This window comes from Arachis ipaensis, chromosome B05 (genome assembly GCF_000816755.2).
Source record: "Arachis ipaensis cultivar K30076 chromosome B05, Araip1.1, whole genome shotgun sequence".
Lineage (NCBI taxonomy): Eukaryota > Viridiplantae > Streptophyta > Magnoliopsida > Fabales > Fabaceae > Arachis > Arachis ipaensis.
Window position 1 is genome coordinate 40902957 of NC_029789.2, and position 11028 is coordinate 40913984.

The following is an 11028-nucleotide window of genomic DNA, read 5'->3' on the forward strand; positions in this document are numbered from 1 at the left end:
TCATAAGAGATCTCTTGAGATGGGTTTTGGGTGTTGATAGCAGAGACTTACATTTCACCCATCTGTTGAGTAAGCAGATTTATTTGCTGAGACATAAGCTTATTCTGAGTAAGAAGAGCATTAAGAGCTTCTACTTCCATAACACCCTTTTTCTGAGGTACCTTAGAGTTCACCGGATTTCTGTTAGATGAATATAAATATTGGTTGCTAGCAACCAATTTAATTAGCTCAATAGTCTCCTCCGGTGTCTTCTTCTTGTGCAATGAACCCTCTGCAGAATTATCTAAGCACATCTTGGATATTTCACCCAAGCCTTCATAAAATATATCTAGTTGGGTCCATTTAGAGAACATGTCTGGAGGGCGTTGCCTAATCAGTAGCTTGTACCTTTTCCAAGCTTCATAAAGAGTTTCACCATCCCTCTGCCTGAAGGTCTGAACTTCCACTCTAAGCTTAGTCAGCTTCTTTGGTGGGAAAAATTTAGTAAGAAACTCAGTAACAACCTTGTCCCAAGTATTCAAACTCTCCTTGGGCTGGGAATCTAGCCATAGCTTTGCTCCATCCCTCAGAGCAAATGGGAAGAGCATGAGTTTGTACACCTCTGGGTTCACTCCATTTGTCTTCACAGTATCACAGATCTGCAGAAAATTAGAAATAAATTGATTTGGGTCTTCGTGGGGAAGACCATGATACTGACAGTTTTGTTGCACCAGGGTGACCAATTGTGGCTTCAACTCAAAGTTGTTTGCAGTTATAGGAGGCACCACAATACTTTTACCATAAAGATCTACAGTAGGAGCAGAGTAAGAGCCAGGCACTCTCCTTTGTTGATCATCCCCATTCGGATTTGCCACATTGGCATTAACAGCATTATTGTGATCCATAGTGGATTCTGCAGCCTTGTAAAGTCTTGCTTGTTGTAAACGTCTCCTGAGAGTTCTTTTAGGTTCAGGATCAAAGTCTAAGAGATGTTCTTTGTCTCTGTTCCTGCGCATAAACAAACAGAAAACAAGAAAAGATGGGATTCTCTACGTCAGAGTGCAGAGAAGTCCCAGTGAGGTATCCTATGTAAAATAATAAAATAAAAATACTAAATAAAATAAATAAATAAATTTCGAAAATAATAACTAAAATTGGACAGAAATTTTCAAAAATTTTCAGGAAAAATAACAAGAAAATTTAAAATAAAATTAACTAGGTGACACCAAACTTAAATTTAGAAATTAAGGAAAAATATTAGTGCTATTTAAAAAAAATAATTTCGAAAATACTAAGCAAAAATTTAAAAAAAATTAAAACTAAAATGCCTAATCTAAGCAATCAAACAACTGATAGTTGTTAATCACTATCAATCCCGGGCAACGGCGCCAAAAACTTGGTGCAAAATTTATAACCACAAACTACCGGCAAGTGCACCGGGTCGTACCAAGTAATACCTCAGGTGAGTGAGGGTCGATCCCACGAGGATTGATGGATCAAGCAACAATAATTGAGTGGTAGGCTTAGTCAGACAAACAGAAAGTAATGTTTGGGCAATATAAAAGACATTAAACAATATAAAGAATATTGAAGGAAGACAAGTAAATAATTTGGGAAGAAAATATGGAGAAGATAGTTAAGGTTTCAGAGTTATCTATTTTTCCGGATTAACTTTTCTTTTTTGAAAATAAAAGCTCAACACAGTAGAGTGGAGCAAACATAAAAGATATCTAAAACAGACAAGCAAATCTAGAAAGTAACACAAAATAAAGTACTCCCCCTGTTATCTCCGATCTAATCATCAACAACATGAAAAGAGTGCACTCCTCCATTCGTCGCAGTTAAACATGGACGTACTGATTATTTCCTCAACACCTCTGCTTTTATTCTGAAATATCCTCCTATTCCTTTCCATCCAAATATTCCAAATGATCGCAGAAAAGCACCTTAACCGCTGCTTTCGGTCCTCCTTCCTACGCGGCTCTTCTGTCCAACTTAGAAAATGGTCCTTCATAACTCGCGAAAGAGATATTTGACTCCGCCGGCAACCTAGAAGTCTGAAAGAATCCCATTACCGCTGTTGTGAAGTCAGACCCAATCTCATTTCAACATCTCTTTATGAAATTCATATTGTATCCATCACAACATGGCGCCTTAGAAGACTCACAATCCTATACCGCCTCTCTAATCTCTTCAGTCGAAGGCAATGTCTCCAAGGTTACAGACTCGACCTCCTCTATTCTCTCCACCAGACCATCTCTGAACCCCAACACCGGAGAATCTTCCTGATGATAAAGCTCTTCGTAAAACTCTCTAATAGCTATTTTAATTCTAGCTTGGTTCCTTACCAATCTACCATTAACAACCAAAGAATCAATCCTGTTATTTTTTCTCCTTGCCGACGCCATACTGTGAAAATACCTTGTATTCTTTAAATCCTTCACCATTCTCATCTTCCCATCACCCCGTAAACCCCTAACATTCCAAGAACTGAAAATCATTTAGAACTATTATGACACACCTTATTTTTATTTTTAGGCCTGCACCGTCTCATCTTTTCCTTCTGTTTAGCCAGCCTTTTCTTTTGTACAATTTCCTCATTCTGCGCCTGAAGAATGGCCATTATGTCTTCCTCCTCATCATACAACACTGCCTCTGATTCCATTGCCAGTGTCAAAGTCAGTTTGTTCTCCAATATCTGTTCCTCTAGTCCCCGAGTGTCGCCCTCCCCTTCTGCCTTCTCGCAGTCCTCTTACCCAGACCCAGTACATGGAACGTCTTCACCAGCTTGCCCAACATTCGAAGTACCTCTTTGTTGTTCCCGAATGATTGCCTGGTCCGGTACCTGTTGACCGTGGATCACGCCTGGCTCCCTGCACCGTACAAATTCAACCACCTCCCGAACCAGACCTTCGATCGCGTTCATACCACCCTCCCTGATCGCACCAGTGCTACCCTCAGCGTCGCTTATTCCCCCCACCCTTCGTTTCGTCCCGCCCCTCCTGTCCTCATCGACAACCCAACCTGGCGGGAGCGCTGCGCCACCGACAGTTCCAGTCCCGTCGTCATCAACCACACCAGCTACCCGAGCTGTCCTGGTGCAGTCATCCTCGCCGCGAACCGAGCAGCTCCCCGAAGAACCTGGCTGTCTGTTCCTAATGGTTCCTTCCCCTTCTCGGATTCGACCATCCCCTCCCACGAAGCTCCCTCCACCGAGCTCGATGTGTTGCTGTGCGTCCGGGCGAGACTTGCTCTCCATCCCCAATTCCCCTTTCCAAACCGGGTCATGCCCAATGGCCAAATGGGCTAGGCCCAATTCATTAGATCTATGAGTTAAACCCTTGCTTTTTGTCTTGGCCCGACCGTTGGAGCTGCTTTGTTTTTTTCTTTTGTTTTTCCTTTTTTCCAGCCCTATCCAGCCCAGGATGCCTTGAACTGCATACACAAGTAATAGTCCTATCCGATTCATCATCATAACTATCTCCGTTATTATCCTCAAGATCTGAAACTCCCTGATTCACGCCATTAACAACTTGATACATTACTATTTTTCCGCAATTGTGATCGACACTGTAATTAACCCATTCATTCAAAAAATCGTCTGAAGTTACTAATCTGCCCTTATCTTCCTCATCCCGCCTATCTACCATCATCAGCATACCTTCGTCATGATCGGTCTTCTTAGATGGACCCAGTTTATTTCTTCTATCATACATAGTTGCCACTTCGTGACTCACGGCCCCCGAATTGGTAGTTCTATTACCCAATCAATCCCCTTCGTACTGCATGTTCTACATTGCGGGTCCACTCTCCTTCACCAGCACTTCGTATCCCCTAGACCCAACAAAGACACGAATCCTCTCTTGTATGACGTCCATAACACACGTATCAATCTGTACTCGACCTACCGTGAATGTGCTGTCCAATTCCATCTCCTTTGCACAGCCAACTACTGCTCCCCACTGGCCTCCAATCTTCTTGAAGGTGTCTGCAGACCACACGCACAACGGAACTCCAAAGCATTCGAGCCAAACCCTCCGGGATCCACTATGCTCCGACTCCTTACACTTCCATACCCTGTGAAAAGTTTGTAACAGATAATTCAACCTGAACATGTACGTCTCTTCTGCATGGAGGGCACTATCAAACGTTAACAGAGCTTTACAAGCTCCCATTTCCCGAATTTTGACAACATAAGGCAAATTCTTCGCTGCCATTTCCCTCAGTGATGTGAAGTCGATAGGCTTCATCGTAACTCCCACCAAACTACTCAACACCCATTCCAAATTTCCCTCTGCTACTGCAGCTTTCACCTTCTTTATATTCGCACTCCCAATCATGGGTTGTAAAATTTCCTTCGTCCCTAATCCATGAGCAGTTGATAGAGTGTGACTGTCCCCTACTTCCCTCGGTTCCTTCTGAGGTAATGGGTTCTGCTTATCCTCTCTTTGGCACCGCTCACCTCCATCTGCAGTTTCTGACGTCCTTCTGTATTTCGCCTCTCCCACAGAGACAACCTTACCTCGAAGTCTCAACTTATTCATCTCCGTAATTGCTTTCAATGCTCCTCCTTTCGTCGTGTATCGTATGAAGGCAAACATGTAATTGTTACCATTTTTTAATTTCTGACATAGGTAGATATCATTGATTCGCCCAGTCCAATTGAATAGCTGAAACAACTCTCTTTTTGAAATGTCCTTTGGAAGATGATCCACAAAGATGGAGAAAGACTCGTACTCCAGTCTTCGATACTCTTCCCTGTTCCAAACCCTAAGATTCTTGCCAATGTCGTGAGGCCAACCCCTCTCTATCTTTCCCCCCTCACTCGCTCTCTCGCTCTACCTCTCATTTTAACTTTTCTTACTAACTATTTTAATCATGTAGGATTTAATTTATGGCAAACTATATGTGACTAGACCCTAATTTCTTAGACCTTTCTAGTCTCCTCTAATTTTTATCAACTGCCAATTCCTTGGTCAATTAATTCCAATTAGGGGGTGATGATAAAATTCCAATTTATATGCCACAAAAACTCTAATTACCCAAAAATAAAAGGATTATATGTCACGTATCCTGTTAAATCGAAATAATTAAAATTTAGGAGAATATATTTTCAAACTGTTGTTCAAGTAAAGAGATTTTCCAAGTTATACAAGAACTCAAATAGAAAGAGGGTCAGACTTCCGTTCCACCCAAATTTATAAGATAAAGAGCGAAAACCATTCTTAAATTATAAATCCATACACAAATTAAAATAGAAAAAGCAATAAAATCAATCCATACAAATAGACAGAGCTCCTAACCTTAACACTGGAGGATTAGTTGCTCATGGTTCAGAGAAAAATAAGGATTGTAAATTGGAATTGAATAATGTTGTGTTGGAATCACCCTGTTGGAATTCCCTTTTATATCTAATCCTAATTAATTTTAAATCTATTATCTAAAACTAAAATAATATCTTTTCCTAAAAATTAATATTTGAATTTAAATTAGAATTAATTAACAAGTCTTCAGTTGATGGGTGGGGATCACATGTTTTGTCCATTCTGTAGCTTCTAATCTGTTTTCTGGGTTGGAAACTAGGTCAAAACAGCCCAGAAATTGCCTCCAGCATTTTTCTGCGTTTTCTGCACGTGGCGTATGGCACGCGTATGCGTCAGTCACGCGTACGCGTCGAGGGTCTTTTCCGCGAGTCACGCGCACGCATTGGTCACACGCACGCATCGCTGTGCAAAACTTCAAACTACACGTACGTGTCAGTCACGCGCACGCGTCGCCATGAAAAGCTCCAAATCACGCGTACGCGTCAGTGACGCGCACGCGTCGCTCCTCGCTGCCATCTCCTTTTGTTCTTGTGCTGCAGAAACTCCATCAAATCTAGTCGAATGCTACCTAAAATAAACAAAATTGCAAAAGACTCAAAGTAGCATCCATATTGGCTAAAAGATAATTAATTCTTTATTAAACTCAACAAATTAGATGCAAATTCACTAGGAAAAGATAGGAAAGATGCTCACGCATCAACACACACATCAAGAGCAGCCATGACAAGCCACTGTTGGAGCCAAGAAGTAAGAGGTTTGATGAATTAGTGTTTCGTTTACAAAATATATGCGAATTTGCATCAGAATCTGAGGAGCTGACTGCCATTCTGCACCGTGCCTATGATAACGTCATCGTTGAGATGGAAGAACTGAAAGCTAAAAGGAAGGGGACATGTTCGTTATCTCATGAAGATGCCAACTTGAAATCCGTTAACGACCTTCAAAGTTCTCTAAGGGTTCGAACAAGAGGACGTCCAAAAAATAGGCTAGGTTTAAAGTTGGAACAGATTGCAAATGCCTCAAAGAAGAAGAAAACGAAAGCTCTAAGTGAGGTAAAAGTGATGTTCTTTAAATAGGTGGTAATTGAGTTTAATTATTTTATTAATAGTTCTTCTAATATGTGAGTTTATTATTTCTAGTTAAACCTTTTTGATGCTGCATCAGTGGTGCAACTAAATTCCAGCCAATATCACGGACATGTTATAAATTATCAGTTCAGGGATCCAGCAGCAGGGGATAGGTTTTGGGTATATAGTGACAGGATATTGGTGTAACGCCCAGTTTTTTGGGTGTATTTTTGCATTCTCTTGTGTTTGACATTTTAATTTTTTTATATTTTTTAGATGCTGCTGGTTATGTTAGAAATTACTATTTTGTTTAGGATTTAGGGTTTAGGATTTAGGGTTTAGGATTTAGGGTTTAGGGTTTAGGTTTAGGGGTTTAGGATTTGGTTATTTTAGGGTTTAGGTGTTTAGGGTTTAGAGTTTAGGGTTTAGGGTTTAGGTTTAGGGGTTAAGGGTTTAATGGTTTAGGGTTTAGGGGTTTAGGGTTTAGGGTCTAGGGTCTAGGGTCTAGGGTTTAGGGTTTATGGGTTTAGGGTTTAGGGGTTTATGGTTTAGGGTTTAAGGTTTAAGGGTTTAGGGTCTAGGGTCTAGGGTTTAGGGTTTAGGGTTTATATTTGGGTGTATACGGGTTATATTTGGGTGTATTATTAAAGTAATTGGCCGTATTAGCTAGTTTGGTGTTGTTTTCCTTCATTTTTTTTGAACCTTTAATTTACAGCTTTTGAATACAGCAAAGACAGTTTATTTATGCAAAAAAAAATTATAATAAAACTGATTAAATATTCAAAAAATTTACAAGAAGTGTTCAAACTATTCCAAAACTGGGTTTAGGGTTTATGGGTTTAGGAGTTTAGGATTTAGGGTTTAGGGTTTAGGAATTTATGGTTTAGGGTTTAAAGGTTTAAGGTTTAGGGTTTTAGGTTTAGGGGTTTAGGGTTTATGATTTAGGGTTTAGGGTTTAGGATTTATATTTAGGTGTATACGGGTTATATTTGGGTGTATTATTAAAGTAATTGGGCGTATTAGCTGGTTTGGTATTGTTTTTCTTCATTTTTTAACCTGTAATTTACAGCTTTTGAATACAGCACAGACAATTTATTTATGCAAAAAAAATTATAATAAAACTGGATTAAATATTCACAAAATTTACAAGAAGTGTTCAAACTATTCCAGGACTACATAACACTGAAATTAATCACTTTCAATATCATATAAAACTATTTGACAATATAGACTCAACAACAGTGAAGATGGCTTGGACAATCTCATTGCTTCACTTCCCCTAATGGCTTCATCTCTGTCTTGATTCATCTCATGAAATAGAATCTGGAAAGCAAATTCTATTCTAAAGTGGTCCACCTCCGCCTACAGTTTAAAGAATATTCTTTTTAATCAACTCTGTTAATTACTAAAGTAATAGAGAGTTATATTATTTTAGACACAATTACCTGAGTCCAATTGTCCCATTCATACTTCTCTTTTTTAATGTTTTTGGGCTGGATTATTTCAAGCCATTTCATTACATAAACAGCACAATCATAGCTGAAAAACAAAAAATAAATTAGCAATTTAATACAGGACAGTAAGAGAAAACACAATTTTTAGAGTAAAAGATTTATACTATGTTTTTTGGTCTGAGATGTCACTATATGGTTATTCAATTTCACGATTTTTTCTGAGAGGTGCCCTGATGAGCGGATAATTTATACGCTTTTTGGCATTGTTTTTAGTATGTTTTTAGTAGGATCTGGTTACTTTTAGGGACGTTTTCATTAGTTTTTATGTTAAATTAATATTTCTGGACTTTACTATGAGTTTGTGTGTTTTTCTGTGATTTCAGGTATTTTCTGGCTGAAATTGAGGGACTTGAGCAGAAATCAGATTCAGAGGTTGAAGAAGGACTGCTGATGCTGTTGAATTCTGACCTCCCTGCACTCAAAATGGATTTTCTGGAGCTACAGAACTCGAAATGGCGCACTTCCAATTGCGTTGGAAATTAGACATCCAGGGCTTTCCAGAAATATATAATAGTTTATACTTTGGCCAAGAATAGATAACGTAAACTGGCGTTCAACGCCAGCTTTCTGCCCAAATCTGGCGTCCAGCGCCAGAAAAGGAGCCAAAACCAGAGTTGAACGCCCAAACTGGCACAAAAACTGGCGTTTAACTCCAAGAAGGACCTCTACACGTGCAACACTCAAGCTCAGCCCAAGCACACACCAAGTGGGCCCCGGAAGTGAATTTATTGCTCAGATTAGGTAATTTTCTTTTTATTTTCTTTTCAAAAAAAAATTTTTCAAAAATCTTTCAAAATTTTTCTTTTGTTTTCGAAAAAAAAATATTTTATTCAAAATTTTTAAAGAATGAATTCTAGTGTTTCATGAAGCATGTGAAGCCTGGCTGGCTATAAAGCCATGTCTAAATTCTTTTGGACTGAGGCTTCCAAACCATCAGCATAGAGGCAAGTTACTTCGATAAGTAATGAGCAGTATATTCTCTTATGTTACATGCTGAAGCTTGGCTGGCCATTGGCCATGTCTAGTGTTTTGGAATGGAGCTTTCATTGAGAGCTTGGCTGGCTAGTGAGCTATGTCTAATTCCTGGACTGAAGCTTTAAACTAACATGGCAAGATTCCTAGAATTCATATTAAAAATTTTGGAATCCTTATTTTCCTTTTTCAAATTAATTTTCGAAAAAAATCCAAAAAAATTAGAAAATCATAAAAATCAAAAATATTTTTTGTGTTTCTTATTTGAGTCTTGAGTCATATCATAAGTTTGGTGTCACTTGCATATGCATCTTGCATTTTTCGAAAATTCATGCATTCATAGTGTTCTTCATGATCTTCAAGTTGTTCTTGGTAAGTCTTCTTGTTTGATCTTGATGTTTTCATGTTTTGTGTCTTTTCTTGTTTTACATGTGCATTTTTCGTTTCTTAGAGTCTAAACATGAAAGATTTCTAAGTTTGGTGTCTTACATGTTTTCTTTGCATCAAAAATTTTTCAAAAATATGTTCTTGATGTTCATCTTGACATTCAAAGTGTTCTTGGTGTTCATCTTGACATTCATATCATTCATGTATGCATTCATTGTTTTTATTCAAAATTTTCATGCATTGAGTCTTTTTGTTGTTTTTCTCTCTCATCATAAAAATTCAAAAATCAAAAAAATATCTTTCCCTTTTTCTCTCATCAAATTCGAAAATTTGGATTGACTTTTTCAAAAAATTTTAAAATCAAATTGTTTCTCATGAGTCAAATCAAATTTTCAATTTGAAAATCTTATCTTTTTCAAAATCTTTTTCAAAAATCAAATCTTTTTTCAAAAACTAATTTCTATCATATCTTTTCAAAAATATCTTCTCATCTTATCTTTTTCAAAATCTTTTTCAAAAATCAAATCTTTTTTCAAAAACTAATTTCTATCATATCTTTTCAAAAATATCTTCTCATCTTATCTTTTTCAAAATCTTTTTCAAAAATCAAATCTTTTTTCAAAAACTAATTTCTATCATATCTTTTCAAAAATATCTTCTCATCTTATCTTTTTCAAAATCTTTTTCAAAAATCAAATCTTTTTTCAAAAACTAATTTCTATCATATCTTTTCAAAAATATCTTCTCATCTTATCTTTTTCAAAATCTTTTTCAAAAATCAAATCTTTTTTCAAAAACTAATTTCTATCATATCTTTTCAAAAATATCTTCTCATCTTATCTTTTTCAAAAATCTAATTTCAAAATATCTTTTCCAACTTCCTAACTTCTTATTTTGTTTCAACTAACTAACTAACTTTTTGTTTGTTTCTTAACTTTTTCAAAACCACCTAACTAACTCTCTCTCTCTAATTTTCGAAAATATCTTCCCTCTTTTTCAAAAATTTCTTTTTTATTAACTAACTATTTTTATTTTTGATTTTAAAATTTTTCGAAAAAAAAAATACTAACATTTTTCAAAAACCATTTTCGAAAATCACTAACTCTTTTTCAAAAATATTTTTCGAAAATTCTCCCTCTCCCATCTTATTCTATTTCTTTATTCATCTACTAACATCTCATCTCACATCTCTGCCATCCTCACAGTTGTGTTTCTTTCTTTACATCACACTCTTTGTCTCCCTCTTTTCTTCCACTCACAAAGGGATCCCTATACTGTGGTATAAAGGATCCATATTATTATTATTATTTTTTCTGTGTCCTCTTCTTTGTCATATGAGCAGGAGCAAGGATAAGAACATTCTTGTGGAAGCAGATCCAGAACCTAAAAGGACTCTGAAGAGAAAACTAAGAGAAGCTAAAATACAACAATCCAGAGACAACCTTACAGGAATTTTCGAACAGGAAGAGGAGATGGCAGCCGAAAATAATAATAATGTAAGGAAGATGCTTGGTGACTTTACTGCACCTAATTCCAATTTACGTCCCACCCATATGGCCGAAACCACATCTCCCTCTCCCTCCCCATATTTCTTCTTCTTCTTCTTCTATTCTTTTGTTTATTGCTCGAGGGCGAGCAATATTCTAAGTTTGGTGTGGTAAAATCATAAGCTTTTTGTTTTTCCATTACCATTGATGGCACCTAAGACCGGAGAATCCTCTAGAAAGGGGAAGGGGAAGATAAAAGCTTCCACCTCCGAGTCATGGGAGATGGAAAGGTTCATCT

General features: G+C 37.4%; 1 long non-coding RNA gene across 1 annotated transcript; it reads left to right on the forward strand.

The window, feature by feature from the left end:
- Window positions 6306-6548, forward strand: LOC110262833. Its single transcript, XR_002347839.1, has 2 exons — window positions 6306-6355; window positions 6443-6548. It is a non-coding gene; the product is annotated as an uncharacterized LOC110262833 (long non-coding RNA).